At 41.0% G+C, this 24,911-nt stretch overlaps 1 protein-coding gene and 1 long non-coding RNA gene across 5 annotated transcripts in view; both read right to left on the minus strand.

The window, feature by feature from the left end:
• Nucleotides 1–24,911, minus strand: part of ppargc1a (peroxisome proliferator-activated receptor gamma, coactivator 1 alpha) — a 300,282-nt gene that overhangs the window by 73,642 nt on the left and 201,729 nt on the right. The window lies entirely within an intron of this gene.
• LOC120721756 lies at nt 1,690–23,200 on the minus strand. The gene is made up of 3 exons (XR_005693250.1): nt 23,190–23,200; nt 15,024–15,031; nt 1,690–2,442 (listed from the first exon to the last, which is right to left on the minus strand). It is a non-coding gene; the product is annotated as an uncharacterized LOC120721756 (long non-coding RNA).

A 24,911-nucleotide genomic window follows, 5' to 3' on the forward strand; every position in this document is an offset into this window, starting at 1 on the left:
TAATTTCGCGTTCGGTTTCAATGTCGTGTTATGAATTATTTATTTCGTTTCATACAGATTAACATCTAAAAACACAGGCCCCGCGTACCATTAGTCCAACTAATCAATTATGAGATGTATAGAAATGAGTGCAGATAAAAAGAAAATGGAGATTAAATTGCCAGTCAAATTAACTGCTTCTTGTAAGGGAGGAGAAGATGAGATTCTTGTCTGCTGCCTGCTCGTTAATACAGGCTTCATTAATGGCATGTTTTTCATGGTGTCACTCTTTAAAAATCATGAGGCATTAAAAAAAAAAAAACAATCTCTCTCTTTAGCAGAGGCTGATCATCCAGTCAAAACTGTCTAAATTTTAAAAATCGCTCAAAACCCCTGTTCCACCCTCCCTCCAACCCTTCATTCTCTGACATGCCCTTTTCATGCTGCACAGTCAAGAGAAGTGATAGTTTTGATGAGTGCCTTTTGTTTTATTCACATTTTCTCCGTTTCTTCTTTTTTTCCCCCCCTCATGTCCTAATTAACTCCCTTTTGTTTCACTGTGTTTTCTAAATGATTGCTGTGATTCTCTATCTCGGTGTTATTTTTGTCACTAATAAATGAAGGTTGAGCATGCGTTGCCTTGTAATTAGCTGGAGGAACAATGCAAGACTGCAGCATTTTTGGCCTTGGTTTATTTTGGTGTGGCTCGGAGTAGGAGAGACAAAAAAAGACAGACAGCTAGAGAGAAGCAGAGAGGAAGCACAGCCAGAACCCCCTGTAGAGAGAACATAAGCTGCGTTGCAGGACTGCAGAATATGCTGCCTTGCTTCTAATGCCAGATTAGTGATGGCAAACCATTGTATTGTGTGCCATGGCATCAGCATGAGATCGGTGTGCATGTATACAGCCTAATGAATCTGTCACTAAGTTTGAGGCAGTTGGGATTGTTCTGGAAATACAATCACGAGCTTAAGCATTCCTGGTCCTGTGCCTTTTTATATGGATTATTATGAGGGTTTTATAGGTTGCTGTGTGTTTATTTTTCCAAACTATAACACCGGCAGTGAGGTATTGTACTTCTGTTTGTCCTAACGACTGACTGTTTAGACTGGAAACAGTCAGTCGGGTTTTTTATAATCTTTGGTTTAAATCATTCTCAATGTACAGAGGAGGTACAACAGTGAGTGTCTACAGTCATCTGTAAAACATGCCTGAGGCTTTATCATGGTTTGGATCTGCATTTCATCCAGTGGTGTTGGCGAGCTTGTCAAAATTGATGAAATTATGAACACAAAAAGGCATTATCAGATTTTGATCCACCCTATAATACTCTGATTCAGCATGACAATGATCCCAAACACACTGTCAGTGCAGTAAAAGCATACCTGGATAGAAAAACACACAACAGAACACTAGCTCCCCAGAGCCTGGGCCTCGACATTGTGGGAGCCAACATCCAAGGAAGAGTTTCAATAAGCCTGGAAAACTTTTAATGAAGACTACTTAAATAAATACAAGCAAGTTGCCTGAGAGCTTTCAGGCTGTTTTGAAGAATAAAGGTGGTCCTATTAACCCCTGGAGGGTCCTAGAAAAATGCATACACTATCGGACCTAGAGCCACAAATCGACCCAAGACCCTCCAGGGGTTAAATAACTTTATTCGAAATACTGTATTTGCATATATGTTTGCACATGTCAAGAAATCTCTGCAGCTTTTTGCCTGTTCGCTAATAAAATATGAAGAAATAAGAGGAATCCACCTCATTAACAAGTCATTAATTTGTTCACTGAGCATTTTGTCAACAAGCAATCTGTTTGAACCATTTCAGTCTGCTTTTAGACCAAATCACTCCACAGAAACAGCTTTAGTAAAAGTGGTAAATGATCTGCTGGTAAATGCAGACAACGATCGCACTTCAGTTTTATTACTGCTGGATCCAAGTGCTGCGTTAGACACTGTGGATCATTGCATTTTATTAGATAGGCTTGAACATTTTATTGGAATTACAGGAAATGTTTTATCGTGGCTGAGATTTTACCTGTCTGGGAGGTCTCAGACTGTTAGTTTTAAAAATGATCTCTCCGAGACCTGTGCAGTGAGGCATGGGGTCCCTCAGGGCTCTGTACTTGGACCATTGCTGTTTTCTATGTACCTGCTGCCTCTTGGTGTTCTTTTACGTTCTTTTAATGTAACCTTTAGTCCTTTTGTCAAGCGACACTGCAGGGGTTCTTGTCCATGCATTTGTGTCCTCACGCATTGATTATTGCAATGCTCTTCTTTCTGGGCTACCAAAGAAAAGTTTTAGAGGTCTACAGATGGTGCAAAATGCAGCTGCTCGCATTTTAACAAGAACTGGGAAATTTGAGCACATTAGCCCTGTACTGAACTCTCTTCATTGGCTACCTTGTCAAGTTCGAGCAGATTTTAAGGTCCTGCTGCTCACCTACAAGGCTTTAAACGGACTGGCACCTTCATACCTCTCCGACCTTTTACATCTTTACATTCCATCCCGTGCTCTCCGATCTCAGGACTCTGGCCTTCTAAAGGTTCCTAGAGCCAGAAAAAAGACAATTGGAGAGTGTGCTTTTTCTTTTCATGCCCCGTTTCTGTGGAACAACCTCCCTCAAGATATTAGGCAGGCATGCTCTAGGGAGGTTTTTAAAACTAAGCTGAAGACACATTTGTTCACCCTATCTTACATGTCTTAATTCTATGGCTTTTAGTTTTTAAATTTTTACTGTTTTTAACTTGTATTGTGTCTTTTACCTGTATTGCTATGTATCGCTTTTATTTTTTTTTTATCTTTTTAGTTTCAAATAGTTGTACAGCACTTTGTTTGAAAGCACTTTATAAATATTAATATAAATATTATTATTAGTAGTAGTAGTATTTGTTTTTAAAAATGGTTAGAAATTGTGAAAATATAAAATTCCAATTCCATCATTTTCATTCCATATAATAAAATAAGTGCAATTACTTTTGTATTAAAACATCTGTTAAAATTACTGTTTATCCCAATAATCAAAGTGATTTTATCCTAACTTGTACCCAGTCCAGTAACAGAGAAAGTATGTGAATGTGAACTGTGAATGTGCCTTTGTTTGTGTACTGGGTAACAGAAAGCATCTTGTAACTGAGCACATGGAGGCACATATAGCTCAGCTTCAGTTCCACCCCATCCCTTTTTTTCCGTTTGTGTGCCTGTGTGTTGTTCGATGCACGTGCATATCAGCATCCAAACCATATTTGCAATTCACAGCAGCCTCCCTCGCGCATTGTCCCAATCTCTGCCTACTTACACTGCTCTTTTTCTGTTTTCCTCTGTGCATTGTTTTGGCCTGCAGCTATTGTATCTGTTTAGATTGACTGGAGGTTTGGCTTTACCTCTTGGCTTCAGAATGGGAAATGGGGTAGCAGAGAAGTGAGTAGATAACAGAGACAGACAAGGTCTTGATCACCCACACTACCCACCCCCCACAAAAGAAAAAAAAAAAAAGAAACTTAAATGAAGACCTCTTACCAAAAAAATAGGACATGTTAATTTCCTTTCTTTTTTTAAAAGAAAATCTCACCTGCTTTTTGCAATCCCCTGCTTCTCCCACTCATTTTTCATTTTTCTCTTTTTATCTCATTTTATACTCCTTGATTCTCTTCCGCAATCTCTCCTCATTTCTTCCCTCTCAGGTTTAGCAGAAAGGAGGAGTGCCACTGATTAGAAGGCGTTAGAAAGAATGGACGTGCTGTTCCCATAAACTGCTTTATGCTGTCAACACCAGCTTTGGTGGAATGGAATCAGATAAAAGAAAAAAAATCGCTGAGGCCGAATGTGCGTGTGTGTGTGTGCGTGTGTGTGTGTGCGCAAGAAGAGGGTTGTTGGAGGGGGGGGGGGGGGTCAATTAGGAGTGTAGCCCTCCAGCACCAGTGAGACACATGACTCTCTTGCCTACTACTGTAAAGTCGGTTTGCCCTTCAGCTGAACTTTGCCTCACTTGAGCTCAGCAAAGAGAGGCCAGACAGAGACGAGCGAGAGAAAGAGGGAGAGGAAGAAAAGGGCAGCAAAAGGACTGACTCACAGTGGTGGAATTAATACCCACACTCCCTTCACTCGTGCACTCGCACACACGCACGCAAATATTTGGCAATGTACACAGTGAGTGAAATGACACTTTGGCAGGGGACGGTGAGACGGGGAGATGGGGATATGGGGATATGGGGGTGCAACGCGCACTCTGGCAGAGTCTACCAGGGCAAAAGGAAACAGAAGTTGCAATGGCGTTATCAGCTGCCCGCTGCAATTCTTCCATTTCACATGGATTTCATAAACTTAAACAACAATACACTTTAAGGACAGGTTGAGTCTAGCCTGATTCTCAAAATGACGAATTTTTAAGTGAGTTTTGAATGCAAAAGTGAAGATTTCCAAAGACAAGGTTTGTCAAACTCATTTTAGCTCATGAGATCCACTTTCATCTCAGCTGGGCTGAGCCTGTAAAAGCCTTTGCATAATAAACTACAAAAACACCAAAAATGTTTCACCTTCCACTTCAAAAAAGAATGATGAACAGCCTGAGATATCTTAAGAGACAAAAAAAACAAAACAAAAAGTGCAATTTCAACAATATGTCTGAGTTTTAATCAGCCGGCTGCCAGTGAAAAGAAAGGCTAGTGTTGCAATTCAAGGCAACACGCTGGCACGGATCGTTGGCATAACTGTCTTACTTCGATTTGGTATGGCAAGCCGTGAGTAATGCCACTGCCAGGTTAAACTGACAATGATTCAAGCCTCTGGCTCAGATGAAATTGAAACACAGACAGCCACTCATGATCTGAACTATTTTTAACGGCTTGCAACACAAAGCTTCCTGGTGCAAGACGCACTGAAAAGTCTAACAATTATGCCTTTCTCTCTGCAACTTTCACATTATGCAAAACCATCCAGTGGGCCAAATTGTTGGGCAACGGCAAACTGTCGTGACCCGGTGACGCAATATTTTGTGAGAAGGGGGCTGAATGAAACTTTTCACAAGAACAAATTACAGATAAAGCATTTTTTCGATTATGTATACACTTCAGGCAAAGAACAAAGAAATTTACTGTACTTTTATCATATATTTCCATGTATCTATTACTGCACATCTATTTTGGTGGGAGTTCAATCATATCCAATAAATCATATGGCCTAATAGAAAAATAAGAGATAACTTTTCTTAATCCGAACAAGCTGATAAATTGATAACCACAAATGACTTGACTGTGGGTTTTAACTTAATGAGTCCATCCAAATTGGAAAACATGCAGTGTTGCAATGTCCCAATCAAAAAAAATAAAGTGCGAAACTAAAGACTGTCATGTCACTGTTTGAATTATTTATGTGCGCTGAGAATATCAATGTGCTTGGAGCAACAAAACAATAAAAGGTAACTGGCAGTGCTTTGTGTAACAGAAAGAAATACAGTCATCACACATTCAGCGTATCCGACCAGCACTCGTCACAGAAAGGAACAGATTTAGTAACAACTCAAGCTAGCACACACACTCTTGGGTACTGTCAGGGCTTATTGTAGTTAGGATTGAAAATGTGTGAATGCTGTTATTTTTATAGTTGAGTTATATATTGCAAACTAGTCATACGTTGTGATTGTCGGGTTTTTCTGACAGTAAGTGGGGTTAAAAAAAAGTATGTCTTAAGTCAACTGGTGCTTTATTTGAATACCACTGTTGCTCTTTGAAGCAGTCTCAGCAGAGAAACAAAAGGCTTTTGGTACAGCAGACAGAATTTTCTTCATTATTGTTAGTGTTTTTGGGGGGAAATATGAGACACAAAATATTTTACAATGGAAGAAATCAGGAGGAAAGTTGAGTCTTGAAACTGGAAAGAAGATTATGTTTTTTTTCCCCACCTCCCTGTGCTCTCATTTTATCTCTTCCCTTCTCTGGCCCTCCCTGAGGTATCTTCAGTCCTACTGTTACCAAGTGCTGTTCACAGAAAAAGTTCAAATTTCAGAAAAGGTTCATGCTGGTTCTGATAGAAAGGTTCAATTCAGTTTTATTTATTTATTTATCATAACAGCAGTCACCTTAAGGTACTTTATATTGTAAGGTAGAGACGCTACGTTAATAGAGAGAAAGGTGTCAGAATGCACAGTGCATCGCAGTTTGTTGCGTCAGTCAGGCTGACCTCTATCCACCAGCGTAAGCACCAACAATGTGCACATCAGGATCAATATGGACCACGGAGCAATGATAGAAGGTGGCATGGGCTGAACAATCATACTTTCTTTTACATCATGTGGATGTAACTCATCAAGTGTGAGTGCGCCGTTTACCTGGGGAACACCAGACACCCAGATGAACTATGGGAAGAGGGCAAGCCGGCACAGGCAGTATGATGCTCTCTGGGCAATGTGCTGCTGGGAAACCTTGGGTCCTGCTATCCATGTGGATGTTACTTTGACATGTACCACCTACCTAAGCAGAATTGCTGCACACCATGTACACCCTTTCTGGAAACACTATCCCCTAATGGCTGTGGCCTCTTTCAGCAGGATAATGCTCTCTGCCACAAGGTAGAAATGGTTCAGCAATGGTCTGAGGAGCATAACGACAAGTTTGAGTTGTTGACTTGGCCTCCAAATTCCACAGATCTCAGTCCAATTGAGGAACTGTGGGATTTGCAGGACAAACAAGTCCAATCCATGGAGGCTCAAACTTGAAGCTTAAAGTTTCTGTTGCTAACCATTTGGTGCCAAAGCACACCTTAAGGGGTCGAGTGGAGTCCATGCCTCGATGGGTCAGGGCTTTTTTGGCAGCAAAATGCAGGACCAACACAATATTAAGCAGAGAGTCATAATGTTATGTCTGATCAGTGTATATGCATTGTAAAAATATTACATTATCTCCACCAACAAACACATTCTCTGTAAATTAGAAGCAGCCACAATAACAAGCCGAGACTAAAAACGCCCAGATTAACTGTGTCATGTGGTGCACCTTGCTTTCTACCGTTAAACCAAGTTGTAAATATCTGACAATCGTGTTTATGTCATAAACACTTCATGACTCACAAATGAACATTCACATCTTCCATCTGCGCTTCACACACAAGTGTCATGCGTACAGCATCTGCCGTTCCTGCGACTGTTTATTTTTCTGAACTTCATGCAGGCCCCACACGTCCTGCTAAGTGGGCCAACTTGCTCTTCATTCACTCATAGCTGAATTAGCAGGATATAAGAGAGAAACTGTGCGTGTTCGTTGTACATTCTCATTTGCAGTGGCCATGCATCATCTGCTTAGAGAAATCAGGGTGAACCATCAGAATATCAAAAAGGTTGACATTTACTAGGAATGTAGTTGTGTGTGTGTCTGTGTGGGTGTGCGTGCGTGTCTTTATACTTAATCATTGTGTTCAGTGCCTTTCTTCATCTCCTCCTTGGCTCTAATACTCCAACAAATACAGTACCAACACACCTATTCGTGACGCATTTTGAGCTGCCTGTGTTTGCAGCCATTAGACTCGCTGTGGCAGAGAGAGATGGAGGGAACCGAGCAAGAAAAGAAGGAACAAAAGAAAGACTGACAGCCAGAGTGAGTGGCTATTCTCTCATGCTGACTGAATAGAGTGTCAAAACAGGAGTGAAGTGTAGCGGTACCATGAAAGATTGAACGCTCAGCGAGACTCCATGTTCCACATAGCATGTACAGACAGACGAGAATAGACAAAAAGAGAAGGGAGTCACAGAGATAATGTAGTTTGAAATAGCATAGAGGGACTCGAGGCTTATGAAAAACATCATCGCTGTGGGAAAGTGTCATGCTGCAATGGATAATAGCGATAATATAGTATAGTTATGAGTCTGAGTTTGGCATCTTAAGATCAAGCCTAGCTATCAAGCTCCACAGTAAGCCATTCCCCAACTCTTGCCTATTTGCTATTGCTTTACACTACAGCCCAATAAAGCGGCAATGCCATAAAAATAATCTTAAAAAAAGCTCATCAAATAGTTATGGATTCTCATAAGTTCAGAATTCAGTGAGACGTGAATCACAAATCTAACCGAGGCATTTCCAAAAGAGCATTCCACCTGTTCTCCTGTGACTGATGATTATAACTTTAGCCGCTAATTGGCACTTAGGTGGAAACCCTCCCACAGACATTCCCTTCCTCCATCACTTCCTACACGTGCACATATACACACCTGGGAAATGGACTGACCTCATTCATGGGGCTTGGGGAGGGGGCTGCATTAAAGGGTCTCTCACTCTCTCCCTGGCAGACTGTCAAAAAGCAGGTGGTCAGTATAAGTGAGAATCATGCCCTAGTTTGGCATGCTCTGTTGGGAGCAAAGTGGTCTTTCTGACAACGCTTTTAATGGATTAGATTTTTCTATGTGGATCGGGAACTTTCACACTATACTGAAGCAGCTTTCTGAACCGTAAGTATAGTTAACTGTAAACTTGAAGGAAGTTCCTGCTATTATTCTGGGATGAGATTCCTGTGGATTGCAACAGGGCCTACAATTGAACCTTGGGGAACTCCCATGTATTCCTTTCCTTTCTTACTAGCTCTCAACTAGAACTTTGAACTTTGAATGCTGTTGGCCACAAATTTAAAATCCAGGCTGCTTTTCGTTGTTATACCTCCGTTCACGTCGTTTGTATTTCTTGTGCGCAAGCAATCTTTCCTCAAGCTGTACTTCAGACGTTTCATGACGCAAATAACTGCAAACTTGCCAGCTAACATGCATGCGGTCACGCCAAGACACAAAAATGCTCACAGACATGCCCGCACTCAAAGAGCACGCAGCTATAAATCATTTAAAGCACTAGTCTTCTCTGAGAAATGCTTTGGATAAAAACAGCCCACCTGAGTCCAGCAGCACATAGATCAATCAAGTATCACAAGAAAGTCAAGGAAAGAGTGGGATAACAGAAAGGGGAGAAGGGGGAGTGGTGGCGGGGGTTCTCAGCACTGGGTACCCTGGGGCGTAGCTCCCTTGTTGGGAGCAGGCTCTTGCATGTGGGAGAGATGTTATATAAAATGGTCCTGATGCACCCTGAGAATCCATGCTTGCATTTAATGATACAGGATTTTAAAGTGCAAGCTATCAATGCACACAATGCACTTTGCATCAGACAGTTAAACCAGTGTGTTTACGCATAAATACACACTGAGCTGTGCCAAGGAGAGTGTTAAAGTGCCCATATTATGATTTTTGTATTTATTATATAGGGTTTTTTTTGTGCATGTAGCAAATTGTTTGCAAAGTTACAAATCCGTGCTTCTCCTGTGGGCAACCAATGCCTCGGTCAGAGCAAGCTAACTGAGAGGAGACTAAAAGATGTAAAAAAGCAACAAAAACAAAACAGTACGATGATGATCTGTGTTGTTTTTTTTTTTAAATTATGAACCACTAAAAAAAAGCACAATAGTGGTACTGTAAGGCATGAGAATCTCAGCTCCCTTCCTGACTACAACACCTTGTTTTTTCCCCTTCATCTTGTCAGGGAGAAAGAGGGAATGAGGATAAGATAAGGCCAGGCTATCTGCTTGGGTTGCCCTCCATTTGAAAGGGGCAATGTAGCAGTATGTAGAATAGGAAGGGAAAAAAGAAGGCCTATCATAAAACAAGCTTGTTTCAGGTTAGTGAAGGGCGCTCTGTGACAACAAGCAGTAATCCTTCTTCCCCAGGCCTAGAAGGGACAGAGCGATAGCATGGCGAGAGAAAAAGAAGGAAAAAGTCTGAAAAAGAAAGATAGCAACGGGTATATCTGCTGACCGTGTGCGTGGTATATATTCACAGTGGGGGGAAAATAAGTTAAGCATATGTGTTAGGTAGATAACAGCAATCTGACAATGAGGAAATCATTTAAATGAACTCTAAAGAAACTCGGGCATCCGTTATGAACTCTGCAACAATAATAGTAATAAAAGTTTATAAATTCCTTGATATCAGTATTAGATTTTTCCTTCTTTTTACTCCTTTGCCAATTCCCTCCTCAAGATTTGCAGATGGCCCGTGCGTCTGGAGAGAATTTTTCTTTGTTCTTGACCTAACTCAGTATCAGGGGTAGCACTCCTTCAAAAAGCCGGTTCTCCACTGGATGCAATCTATAAAATAGCTGGGTGGGATCAATTTGGGCCTGAAGACAGAGCTAGTGTCAGTCTTCCCATGAGTAGCGGGGCTGTGTGTGGCCTTATCCCCTGATGGATGTGGAGAGGGCTAGCTTTAATCCTGGACTAACAGGCAGTTCTCTGGCCCTTGATTGCTGCACAGCTCAGAAAAACAGCCCAAGGGGCCAAAAGTAGTCTTTCTTTGATACCAAGGGACCCAGGTAAGATTTATATTTGTGACTACATATGTGCATACATGAGATGAAGTAAGGAAAGGAGGAAAAATGTGCGAGAGCAAGGTTTATTTTATCATTTGTGGGCACTGTGTTCACTCCAAAACTCTGGCCATCAATAGCAATCTCGCTGAATAATAAGGTAAAAAGACCTTGAGCAGACAGAGTGAGTAGGCCTTGATTTTTACAAAAGGCAGCACAAAGTTTTAGCAATCTTCTTATGAAGATTATTGCTAGGAATACATAATATGATGGACATGAGCCTAATACAGAAGTGCTGTTTACGCAGACCACAACTCAAAAATATTTGAGTTGTATTTGAGTACAAAATTTACAGTTTAGGGTTAGGATTCCAGTCGAAGGCCAGAAACACCCTGTGCACCCTGGAAAAGAACAACAAGCATGTGGATGAGGAAGGAGGAATTCGTAAATATGCTGCCTAGTGGTGTGGAGACCTTTCAACTTTGTTTCAAGTATTTATGACTACCCTCAGCTCCTTGAACTGTGTCCTTGACAGCTAGAATGGGAAGCTTCTGTCAGTTTATATGGACGTGGGGTGCAAAAGCACACATATGTTCATAAGCATACTGGACAGACAGCAACAGGTTAGGGTTCTGCATTAGCTGAGCTTTGGTGGCTCATGGAAACGTTTAAAAGGGATGTTTTACTCTGAAGGCTTGCTTCCCTCAGGCTTTTTATGTCATAATTCAAATTATACATTATTCTCATTGTTTCAGGGTACATAACAGACAAGAATTTTTTTTTTAGGTCGCACACAGTGCTTCTACGGGTTAACCAAAATGTGGCTAACATGAATGAGTAATGGAGTGTGCTAAATTATAACGAGCAAAAATAATTCCCTTTAACACCCAATTATCTGCATGTGCCAATCCCCTGGGAGCAAATACACTGCTTAAAAAAAGGGCCCCCTGTGGCGGCAGTGATGCCCAAGTCATTGAAGGTGACAGTGCCAACTTGTGCTGGCACCCTGCCCGGGCTCTCCGGGGACCACATGTGGTATGCACCATTGCACGGTTATACATCTGTGCCAACAAGCAACCCACTCCCTGCCTTTATCCTAAAATATGCCCCTTAAAATGCACTCACCTGTCAAAATGCCCTCATGCACAACGGCCCGTGCAACCTTTAGAAAACCCTCACTGTCATCTCTTCAGCTCACCCAGGAGGGCAGTAAATGAGGAAAATATACATTTTAATTGAGCTACTTAGAGTGCCTTATGCCCTTGTGCAGGCAAAATGACTGTAACTTCTATACGCACACAGTGTACAGTGTTCCGGATCATCCATCTCTGCCGCCAATGAAGCTACCTTGCCCGAGGGTGCAGCTACGTACTACATTGCCTTCCTATAGGGACAGGACCACTGACACTTCAAGTCACCTTTTCAGTCCTATTTCTACTTTTCCTTCCTTTCCTCCTCTAAAAACTTCCCTTCCTCCTTCATGCTGCTGCAAATAAACAGCAAAAAGGGCTTAAGGGTGGCCAAGGGGCTGATTTCTTTTTTCTCCACGCTCCTTCCCATTTCCTCTAAAGTTACGGTCTCCAAAAATGGGCTTTAATGGGAAACTGAGGACAAGGTAAATGGGGACTTTATCTGGCCATCAGTTTGGCAGTTAGAACTGCTGCCGAATGGGCTTTGAAATCTCCTTAAGGCAACTCTGAGGTGGGGAGAGGAAGAGAGACAGCAAGGTGGGGTCAAAAGTAGGAGAGAGAAAGATAAGGGACGTATACCGGATAGAGGGAGGACGTGAGAAAAAGATTGCAAGTGATGGGAGACAAGGATGGCTGAAAATGACTGTATGAGCAGAGTGTACGGAGAAGAGAGGAAGAGGTGGAGATATGATCGGTCAGTGAGGACTAGAGGAGGTCAGAGTTAGATTAACCTGCATTAGGATTAGACAGCACTGTGAGGGGAACCTCGGGCCTGCAGCAGCTGTTGCCCATGGTGCCAGTCGCTTTTAACTGCAGGTTATTTGTGTGTTCAATTTGATGACGAGTCACGTGTAAGTGTTTGGGATTAGTCAAAAGCAGTTAAAAATACATCGTTTGAATAGGAGAGGGCAAGCAATATTTGTTTTAACTTAAAAAGAAAAAATATATAGATCTCAAAAGAACCCATCACAGTGACTACAGCGTGACATTTTTTTCTGTCGCCATGCTACACTAACAAAAGCATTTATAGATTTATAATTGATACTGGCGCAGACAGCAAAGTGGGATTTACTCTAGTTTTAGACAGAAGGGCTTTGTGTGGCTCTCTCAGAATGCAATAATGATGTTTGGCATGAAAATACACTGCTATTTTAACTTCGTTTATTTTGCAGCTTTCATAATTTAATCTTTAACTTACACTTCTGAAAATGTTTTGTAATTCATACAAACTACATTTTAATTTACTATTTATTTTTGAATACATCTTACCCAAATCATTTTATATGACTCTCAATGAAGTAAATCAGAATCAGAATCAGAATCAGAATGGGTTTTATTGCCAAATGTTGAGCAGGTTTACAACATTAGGAAATTGCTGCGGTGCTTCAGTGCAAACATGCTGTCATAAATTGCGCTTAAATAGACATGAAAAAATAAAAGTAGGAATAAGAATTAAAAGTGCTACGTAAAAAGATATATACATGAGTGCAGGTGGTGATCAGTGCCAAAACATGGAATCATGCAGTGAACACAGCGTAGGGTCATGAGTTAGTGGTGGGGACAGTCGTACGTTTATTGTTCATGTGTCCAACAGCAGAGGGGAAGAAACTGTTCTTATGGCGAGAGGTTCTGGTGCGAATGGACAATAAGACTCTTCTACTTACACTAAATACAATTTTAGTTTTAGTATCAATTAAACAGTAACTGCTGCATGTAAATTTTAATGAAAATTTGAGGAAATGAAATCCCACCTCTCATGTACCTAGAAATTTGTCAAAATGGATAGTTATATAAAAAAAACCCTGCATCTATCAACTGGTGTTCCACAGGGTTCAATACTGGGCCCAGTCCTATTTGGTACATATATTAAATGATTTGGCTTCAGTGTATGGGTAATTTAATGTGATGATGAAGGAATGAATGCTTCTTTTTCATGATTAAAAATTAGTAAATACATCAAAAGCACATTTTTTTTCCTCCCAAAAATAAGCCACATCGTAGACACCGAGAAAATGTGTAAGATAAAGACTGCAAAAAATGTTAAAAATACATTTACAGTCAAACCTCAATGCCAAACTCGTAATGAAAGGGTCTGTAATAAGGTAACATTTAATTCTCAAGTCTTCTAGAAAGTTCCTATTAAGTGCGACAACAAAAATATGCTTCCAACTAATCGTTCCCTCCCACTGTCTGACAAAGTAGTTGAATACACACCATACACCCATAAAACCACTGGAATCATTGTACAAAGAAGCACTTAAAAATTTAGACAAGAAGCCATTCAGTTTTCATCATTGCAAGTATAATCTGCTTAGCTGAGGAAACCTTGTCGAGTGCAAAAATGTTTGTCTAGTTTATAAGATTATGCACGGTGTAGCTCCTCCTGCTGTGGCTGGCTTCATCAATTTGAAATATACTGCAAACACAGCTACTAGAGGTGCCGCTAAGGGGGACTGAAAAATTCTACAGAGAAAAACTATACTTAGTCACACTGTCTTTTCTTGCAGAGCGTCACATCAGTGGAATTTAAATGCAACCAATTACTCATTTAAGGATAATTTTGTAAAATGTCCTTCTGAGAAGTAGCAATGCCAGCAGTCACATTTTAATCTTTCACATGACTATACTCGGACGATACCCATAGCTGGCTAAGGAGCACCTTCATAGTGATTCTAAGAAATTAAGTTGTGAACTTATGAAACTTGTTTTTTAAATAAAGAACATTAAACAAGTGCAGTGTAAAAAAAATGCATTGTGATTCGGTGCATCTGGGTCAGGACAGTCTCCCGTTGGAGGAAAAATAGAATTCCCAGTGTTGATCCTTTCACCTCCGTGCCCTCTATCACAAGGACAACTTTGCTTTTCATTCACACCTACACTTGTAATAGGTTAATAAGTAGTCAGGCTTTATACTTACTAATCAAGCAGAAATACTACTAACTGCATGTTGCTTTTCCTCTCAAGTTTCAAGCCAAGAATCTAATGCTGGAAAATGAGCATCAGATGCTCACTCTTGTATTATCACCACTAGTTTTGGTAGTGCCACCAAAAACTATTCCAGCTCCCTGGGGAGAGTTACCAGTAGCTACCAGGAAAAACACAAAAGCTGTCCTTGCTACATTTTGATTGCACATGTGAGCCTTTCTTTTTGTTTTGAGTGGCAGACAGAACTGCAAAAAGCTTAAAGGCAATCCAAACACTCCAGGTGCCATTATTGTTTAGCCACTTAGAATGACTTTTTCTTTTCTTTTTTTTTCAGCGGAATTACTTCATGCAAAAAACTACAATTTTCCATTGGGTTGGTGATGCAGTCAGACAATAACCTTGCAATAACCACAGACTTAAAACTACTACACAACTTCAAAGAAAGAAGAGACATCTTTTGCATATCCAAGATCATGACTGAGCAGCTTTGCAAAAAAGAGTGCTCCAAAATTCATCCTTATAGTTGTGCAGCTGTGATTCACAGTTAGCAGAAGCTCTGGCTTGAGGTTATAGCTCCAGAGGATGTTTGACAATTTCACAGATCACACTGCTTTAGCCTGCAATATAGGATGATAACCTCTCTATTCTTAGTGCTAAATATAAAGACTTGACTGTCAGCTGTTTTTCTCACTGTGGAGACACAAAATCGCTGACGACATGATGGGCAGCAGATCAGCGGGCTGGAACCTGGCTGATATAAGCCAACTACAGTTATTTCTTTGTAAATTAACTATTAAAAACAGATAAATAGGGCACAGTTGCACTAGGCCATAACTCGAAACAGTCATCATTAATGCCACTAATACTCTGTCTCTGGTAGTGCGCGCTAGAAACTATGACGTCCTGCTGGTTTTTAAATGAAACTTTGTGTGTGTTTTTAATAATTTACATCTTCAGTACAAAGAAAATTGGATCACACTGAGCAACTAACACACACACACACACACACACACACACACACACACAGTGCTATGCAAAAGTCTTAAGACACCCTTCATTTCTTTATATTTTGCATCCAATGAGCCAGATTTTCCTTTCATTTTTTTAAAGCAGTCTTGAACAATAGTTCAAAGACTTGACTTAACACTTAACTATGAGTCCTTCAAGCATAAAAAAGGCACTTAACTAAAGAACCAGTTTTGTGTCTACACTTAAAGGACAACTTAGCGATTAACTAATTTTTTATTTTGTCTTTAGACACTTTGTTACCACAAAACACATAAAAACATGTTTTCGCATTTCTTCAGTTTCATATAAAAATGGCAATGATGACGGGGCGATCGTGGCTCAAGAGTTGGGTGTTCGTCTTGTAATCGGAAGGTTGCCGGTTCGAGCCCCGGCTCGGACAGTCTTGGTCATTGTGTCCTTGGGCAAGACACTTCACCTACTGGTGTTGGTCAGAGGGGCCGATGGCATCATATGGCAGCCTCGCCTCTGTCAGTCTGCCCCAGGGCAGCTGTGGCTACAACTGTAGCTTGCCTCCACCAGTGTGTGTGAATGAATAGTGGTATTGTAAAGCGCTTTGAGGGGTCCTGAAAAGCGCTATATAAATGCAATCCATTATTATAACACAGTTTGACAGACATAATACAGTATTTTTGTACCAACAGGTAAAGAGCTATTAACCTGAACATTTTTATCTCAGCATGGTGTGCAGTAAAAGTATTTATTAAAACAAGACAACAAAAGAAGTGGCAGATGAAGAGAATCCATCAAATAAAATCCATTAGACCTAACACAGGACTGCAGATTTTTCTGGCAGAAGTTTATAAAAATTTTCTTCAAAATGTCTCAAGAAACCATTATTAAGGAAGGCAAACTGGGAGAAAAGACTAAGCTAATGCAAAATAAAAAAAAAGAACTCAACTGAGAACCAGCAGCAACAGGTCTCGTGGAGGGAAGAATCCAAACTTGGAAATTTTGGTTTATAATGTCATAAATATGTACAGAGGAGGTCAAGAGGAGGCAATCTCATCTCAGCTGGAGGGTTGGAGATTTTATAAAAATTGGTTGAACACAGAAAAGTATGGTCAGATTATGATCCACCATATCACCTGGAAAGCATTTTTCATCAGTTATCCCAAACACACTGCCAATCCAGTCAAAGCATAAGTGGATAGAAGAACCACACAGTGGGACACTATAAGTCATAGATTGGGCTCCCAAGAGCCCAGACCTCAACATTATTAAAGCAGTGTGGGATCATCTTGACAGAGATTGAACCACAAAGCAGCCAACATCCAAAGAAGAGCTTTAAATGTCCTTCATAAAGCCCGGAGAACTATTCCTGAAGACTACTTAAAGAAATTACCCAAAAAAGCTTACCTAAGAGAGTTTAGAATCTTGTGTTGAAGAATAAATGTGGTCATACCAAATATCGTGTGATTTGATGTTCATTAGAATTATACAAAATCTAGATACTTAGATACTGTATTTCTCTTTCTGTTTGCACGTTTCAGTAAATCTCTGCTTCCATTTCCCATTTTCCTAGTAAAATATAAAGATAAGATAAGTGGTTTAACACTTCCACACAGTCCTGTATTAGATAAAAATGGCAGCCTTATCCTTTAAACTTTTTAAACAACAGGTTAAATCACCTTGCCGTAAAGTCAGCCTGAAGTGACTAGATACTCTATTTTGCATTTGACTTTAGGTTTCTGTCAAGATTCATGTGCTTAAATATGCATATACATGTGACCAAGTGTCATCCTTCACACTTTCAAACACGCAAACTGTTTCACCAGAGCCCTCCACCATCTGTGGAGCTGCCCATTTCTCTTTCCCCCTTATCTTTTGTACCTGCAGAGGGGCTCTGGGCTATGTCATCTTGTCTCTAAACACACACAGACACACACACACACATACAGACATAGATCCTTCCTCCATCACACTAGGAGACAGTGGGTTTGGCTTTCGCTCTGATCTCTCCATGCAGCCTCCGAGCCTTGGAGATAGGGTCAGCTCAGCCCGTGATGGCCTTCCAATCCGTCTCTGATACAAACAATACAGACACACACACATACACATCCCTGAATATACACAGTCAGAGAAACACACACATCACACACAGCATGGGTCAATAACCAGGGTATACCAACAGCAATCACAGGACTTCTGGACGTGGGGGTTGTGTATTTGCGTGACATTCGATCGGATGGATTCGCCTTGTTGTTTGCCAGTCTCCCAGGGGATGAAGCCGAGGGAGGGGAAACGATCTGTGGCATTCTTTCAGGGATGATTCTCTTCTCTGTCTCTCTGATGATGGTGGCCTTGGCTCACAATGGGTACACTACGGGTCTCGCATTGAAACAATTGCTCCTCTACGGAATCCTGGTATTCTCCGTTGAGCCAGGGGGTGGTGGTTTGTACACCGTTAAAGGTTTTCATTGTGTGCGTGTGTGTCTGTATGTGTGTAAATAAGTCGGTGCATCATCGGTGTGTGCGTGTCTATCTTTGAGCAATGTGTTTAGGAAACTGAGAGAGAGAGAGATAGCTTTTATCTGTATTGTCAGGGGATAATCACACGGCACACCCTCGAATATCCTGTGCGATAAAATCTGATGCGACACTGTGGGATAGCAGGGATGATTGAACTGTTGTCTTAAAGAAATCAAGCAAATCCACCGTCGCTCTGCTTGAGATGGATACAACAAAACAATGTCAGATGACTATGTTTGGAGTATGAGGCAATCAGGGAAATAGTTACAAGGTAGGCCAACATACCTTATGCTACGAACATGAAACCCCTTTTACACCGGGGATGATTTATCTCAAACAACCCTTTAGTGGATTGAATCTCAAAGAGAAATCCTCCTATCACTCTCTCTGTGTACCCTCAAATCACACAAGGACATTAAAAAAGCTGAAAGGAACCAGATTAAACAAGGAGCAGACTTGAAATAGTTAATTTTGAGGTTTCTGTCAGCAAGTATGAAACACATTTCCTGAAGCTGTTAGGGGGGCAGTGTCTTGCTTATAGACTTGTTGAGAGACATGAAAAAAAGCCAAATTACAAGCTTGTACAGATTTTGATGCTTAAACATTAATGGGAGCAAAAACGTGAAGCAAACCATCTGTATATATACGAATCATCCCCTGATTTCCACTTCCTTTCAGCTATGACTGACCTGGAAACCAGCGGCCCAGTCAGCTGAAGAAACAGCTGTCTGTCTTTACCAGAACAACATGCAGCACTCAACACAAGCAGTGCTCAAGGAGGCACCACAATCTGCATACAGGAGGAAGACGGCATTTAAAAAAAAATTATATTATTGATATTATTTCTGATACGATGTGGAAACTTGAGTATCATAATGAACTGTCTGCGTTGATTGATAGTCAAGCACCCACTGGGAGATTTGCATCAATTGAGTTCCAGAGTGAAAAAAGGACATCTAATTGCTTTAAAACAACATTTAAACACACACACACACACACACACACACACACACACTTGATTGTTCACGCTTTGCAAAGTTTGACTTCGCATTAAAATCATCTACCTCACATTCATAGTTCACAATTTGGAACCGCGAACTAAGTTTACAGCGTTCATTTCTTTCACTTCATCCGTTACCAATAATTGACACATTCCAAACTAAATAAATTCGTGTTTGCTCCCTCAAGAATCACAAATTACTTTCAAAGTCTAAGAGAAAACAGTGTAATTAGGCCAACTCAAAAGAGATCAGTTTGTTAATGTAAAATAGCTGTCTAACGTTTACGGCTCTTTACCCGCGGTCTTAACCTTTAGTAATGATTTCTTGTCATCATGACTCAAGCGTGCCGGATGCCTCAGCACTGAGGCATCAGATTTGAAGCTTATGGCTGTTCTGAATGAAACGTGAGATGTTTTTCTGTCGGAATCTGTTTGATTTATCCCTTTTGAGGGATAAAATCCCTCAAAATTTATTATGAACTGTCTTTGGCAAAACTGCTTGTAGCTACATTGCCCAAACTGCCACTTGCATCAGCCATGGTGGCAAGCAAACTTTGCACATTGCCTCTGTTCTGTAAGCCCTGCAGACCACTTGGCCACTACTTTTAAGGTATTTAAGAAGTTTGGCTTAGTTCATTGACATCATGATGGGCAGACACGTGTTTCATAAAACAGGAAATGCACATTTGCCTGCTACCACAGGCATCTTAAAAGGGGACAAACAGCCTAAAAATGGCAGCCGTGTCCATTAGCATGCAATCTGTAGTGCATACAGATGTGAGAGAAGCCAACCTCATAAAGTCTCTCTGAAAGATTCTCCACGCTTGACCTTACAGATAATACTTCCGCTAGATTTTGGAGTGCTTAATAAGTAATATTCTGCTAAAGGCCAGCAGGTATTTGGAGCAGGGAATCATTATTGAATGAGGCTCAGACCAGGTTTATGGTCCCAATTATGCTGGGCTATAAAACTGTGATACTGGCCGAGCAAAAAGTTTCAGCGAGTTTCCAAGTTGCTGAGGAGAGACTCCAGATTAGAAATTCATTTGAGAAATGGGATGTGTAATTACGGGGCGAAAGATGTTGCATCATACTTACGCTAGCTTTTATCTCTGGTCATATCAAGGCTAATATCTGTTTAAATATGCAAGCTTTCCAGACTGGAAGTGATTGGAATGAGACACATAATGGCTGGATCCTTATAATGACTCCTGGGTTTTGGTATACAGAGCTTTAATTTAAAGCATCACTTGTACAAATCAAATCTCAATAAGCTAACAGTTTTCAAACACAATCTAATCCAAGTAATATTACTATCTAAATGTGTATGAAGAGATTTCACCCAGAGACAGAGTGTTCACAGGAGATGAGTGGTAAATATTGCATTTTGATTTCTTGGGATTAGGCTTTATTATTGATGATGAAAGGTACACTAGACATGCTAGCGCTGGGATTATGATAAAAAGGATATTACTCTTACCGAAGCCTTTAAAGCAACAAACCAAACCACGTGGAAAAGTTAAGTCTTCCATTCTCTGTCTACATGATATCAGCTCTTCCTCTCCAGTCATTCCTATTCCTCCCCACTTGCCCTAAACCCACACCTGCACCCACACTCGTTCCGTTTTTCTCTTTCATGGTCTCATTTGTCTTCTCGTGTCTCTCTCTGCCAATCTCTGTCATGCTTCCCTCCTCCTCTCATCTTTCCATTCCCCCCTCCCTCCCAGTAACGGATTCAGGTGAGCCAATTTCATCTTGGTCATGCCTCTTGTTTGCAACAGTCAATTCGGCTTCTCGGGAAAATGGCCTCCTCTCTTCATCGAGGGCCTTTTCATTTGGACAAGTTGGCTTCTTTGCCCTAACCCTGAAATTACTTTTGGGAGGTTGTGAAAGGGGTGATGCGTTAGTGTGATATGGTGCTGTCTTTTTATCACTGGCCAAGTGGCAATAGTTTCACTCGGGCTGAGGGTAAAAGTAAAAGGCCGCTATAGTGATTAGGAAGATGCCATTAGCTGCAGTTTTTTCTTGGCGATACTGGACGTGAGGGCTTACTTCATTGATATTTTTGTCTGCACATTCCCCCACTCCAGCTATGCTGCTATGTGAACAGTAGCATGCTAAATGCAAAGTTTAGCATGCTAACAAAGCTAATGTGCTGAAGTTTACCCAGTACACCATGTTTATCTTCTTCAGGTTTCAGTCACATTTGAATTATTGTATTAGAAAATAAAAACAAAACACTGGGGAACCTATCAACCAATACTACTTCTGCCAGAAATCCCTAAAACGCCGCATGTTCCTTCATGTTTTTTCTGCCAAGCAATTAAGCTGCATAGAAGTACACGATGAGCTGTAGCACTGGGTGTTCAGTGAAACTGATTTTTCTCTGTAGCTCATTACGCTCAGAAGACCACGATGGCATGCAAAGTGGGACCGGATGTTCCCTTGACATGGTGCTTTAAAGTGAGGATGATGTAGTCAGCAGCTCATTAATGCTTTGTTAACATTTTCTGTAATGGGAAATAAATTAGGCACAAGCAATATGGCAACCTGCATTAAGAATATTCTCTCACCTGTTCATAAGCCTTGACATTTCAGAAGAGAGAGACCTTTAGCTCACCAATCAACTTTCACATTAGGTAACAGACATGAATACACCCCACTGCTGATTCAAGTGAGCAAGTGCTCACGGAGCGTGCTTCTCGAGCTGCCTTGCTATTTCTCTATCTTCCCCCCCCCCCCACCTTCTTTATTTCCTCTCTAAGAGATCACACTTTGTCCACATGCTCCGGCTATTAGCTAATAATTCTCTCAGATCACGAGTCGTTTACTTCACTCAATCAAGCACTGCCACGCTCGTCTAATGGTGATGACCTGGGCGTAACCATGTGACCGAAACGTTTGCACGTTTGCGCGTGTGCTAGCGTGCGCGTGCTTATACATACTTTGATGATGCGTCTGTTACCTGCTCCACTGCCTTCACGTGTCATTGGCTGTGGGAAATGAGAAACCTTCACCTCAGCCTTCCAAGGAATAGGAGGTGAATGTCGTGCGGCTCTGACCGAAGGCAATCAGAGTTAGCGCTAACGTTCGGAGCTAATGAGAGAGGGCTAACGTTGTGGCTGTGCAAAGAGGGTGCAGGGCCTTGGCCAAAGCAAACATGCTGAGTTGATACACACTGATGCACTGCATACATACATGTGCTGAAAACAGATGAGCTGCTTAAATTGTACTCATTTAAGTTGGTACAAAGTAAAGACGGTACTCTGAATAGTGTACACAACGAGTAATAATCAAGTAATTTAACGTGCCTTGAATAACTTAGCTTAGCTTAAATGCTTAAGTCACACCCTGTCACAATCAACTCATTAAAATGGAACATGCCTCACTCTCTCACTTAATATTTCGCACACAAAGCAGTCCATTACAACTGCACACTCAAGGGAAATCCTGCCATTCTGACGACTGTATATGTGTCACATGTTGACATTATATCGTTATCATTTCTTGATGCACAGAAGTGGAATTAACACAATTTCCCCCAAATATCAGGCAACGCTTATGTAAATGTTGAAATACGCAAACAATGGAAATTTGAATAAAACTTGGGCGATACACAAACAGGAGAGAGAGGCAAAGTATATAAAAAAACTCCTCTACTTTCAGATAACAGACACACACACACACACACACACACCTGCATGTTTATCTGCTCCACTCTTCTGACCTCGCTGATCCTTCCAGTAGAGAAATAGGTATAAGGAGAAAGAGACAGGGGTAAGAAGAGAAGGAGGAGGAGGAGGGGACTGGAGGGAAAGAGAGAGGAGCGGAATGGCATTATGTCTATCGGTGTGGATAATTGAATGTTGGAGCGTTTTTCTACAAGCCTTTGTTGTCCAATCAATACGGCAGTTCCCATGGGAGCTAATCTGTATTAGCAGAATTAGCCTGCTGGCTAACTCTGATGTCTCAACAGAAGGCCCTGTTTCTTGTCTACCACAGTGATGTGGGGAGACAGGATCACTGACAGCTGTGTGTGGTCTGGATGAAGAGTCTTTTACTGTAAAGTCCGAGTAAATAGAAAGCTGCACACTTATTGTTTTAAGCCTCATTCTAAATAGTTTGCTCGAAAAATGGGAAATAGGTGCCGCAATTTATTGATGCATGCGAACAGAGATGGAAATGCAGTATATAAGGCAATAACAGACTTCATACAATTCTGAAGAGCTTGAAAGTCAGTATTTGGTCCGACTTTATTCTTTAACACAGTCTGAACTCTCTTATGCTTAGACTAAGCTGTCTTATAAAATTTTTTTTGCATAGTCTTCAGGAATAGTTCTCCTTCTTGGCCATTTAAAGCCTTTGTTTCTGTTCTCTGTCAAGATGATCCCATACTGCTTCAATAGTGTTGTTCCCTTCCCTAAAAATTGCTTCTTCACAGCCAGCCCGAGCCACTGAGACCATTTCTGATGAGACTTCAGTGAACAGTAGATGGATCAGCTGAAGGTTCAGATGCATCTCTCAGCTCCTGTGTCAGTTCTTTGGTGGGTTTTGGGTTTTTTGTTGATTCAGCTAAAGAAATGGAACCAAATTACACATTTTAGGCTGGTTCATCTCTTGAGTTAGATGCTTGTTTATGCTTGAATGATTCATAGGTCAGTGTTAAATGGTAAAAAATAAGGAGAAGAAAACATTCCTCCACAAAATGGCACTGAAGCACTGGAATGAAATGATTGAAAAAGCAGCCAATGTCCAAAGAAACCTTTAAAAGACCTGTAGAAAGCCTGGAGAACTATTCCCTAGGACCACTTTAATAAATTACAAGAAAGCAAAACATAAAGAGGGATGGCTCAAGACCTTTTAAAGCTTTAGATTAGCTGTTAAGAATGCAAGTGTACATTAATAAATGTGCTTTTCACTGAAAGTTGCTTATGTGGTAAAATGCCCTTCTGGGAAAATTTAAAATAAGTAAAATATTATTTTAAAAAAAAGTTTTACATGATGCCAAAATAGGGATCATGGTACCACGGAGGATGTCGTCACTGCCTGTCTTTCACCATTCTGCAAGAACTTTTTCTGCCTTGAGAAAGAAAGCGAAACATCAGCCTGCGATAATTAACACCATCAATCATGCAAAGTGCTCGGTGGTTCCAGGTATTGTGCCCTGAATTTGAAAGAAAATGATGAATAAGAATGATGTGAGGGAGCTGGTGTTTACCAGTAGCGCCGTTCACACAAGTTACAGACACATGGAAAACGGCTCTTTTCAGTATTTACAAAGCTTAACATGGGACATATGAGAATTAGTAGGGTGTGTGTGGCACACTCCACTATGCTCCATTTGTGTTCAAATGCGTGTTCCACCCCATATTTGTGTGCATGTGTGTGTGTTTGTGCATGTGTATGCACGAGCATTAAGAATGAGCGGCCTGTTCGTGCTAATGAGAGGTGAAGGGAGACAGTAATTGAAACCCTGGGGAGAGTGGGAGACGAAAGATGAGGAGGGGTGGGGGCACCAAACGGAAAAAAACACACTCCCTGCACTCCCTTTATTTTCACCATGGATCGAGGCAGTACGTTTCCCCGGGAAACACAACTGGAGAGGAGGTAGCTCTCCTTGTCTCTATCTTTTCACACATTTCGTGAGTGCAGTTACGCAACAAAACACAGAGTAAGGTCTCGAATGACCAAAAATAAGGGGAGAAAAGTCCAATTTCAATGAGCATGTCACCTCAGGTGGAAACTGTTTTTGACCGTCCATGTGCTCCTGGTGAAAATTACGTATAGTATACATAAATAAAGAGCTGAACATTTTTGATGTGTTAGACAACTGCTAGTTTGAGCATTTCCAAGGCGTGGATGGAATTGAAACTCTTCTAGATTATTAGTAAAAACTATATAAAAAATGTAAAACAAAGACAAAGTAAACACATAAAGGCCGAAGTGTATTTTTAATCCTTAAGAGGGAAAAATATTCAATCAGTCAACT

Source organism: Simochromis diagramma, unplaced genomic scaffold (genome assembly GCF_900408965.1).
Source record: "Simochromis diagramma unplaced genomic scaffold, fSimDia1.1 OVJJ01000604.1, whole genome shotgun sequence".
NCBI lineage: Eukaryota > Metazoa > Chordata > Actinopteri > Cichliformes > Cichlidae > Simochromis > Simochromis diagramma.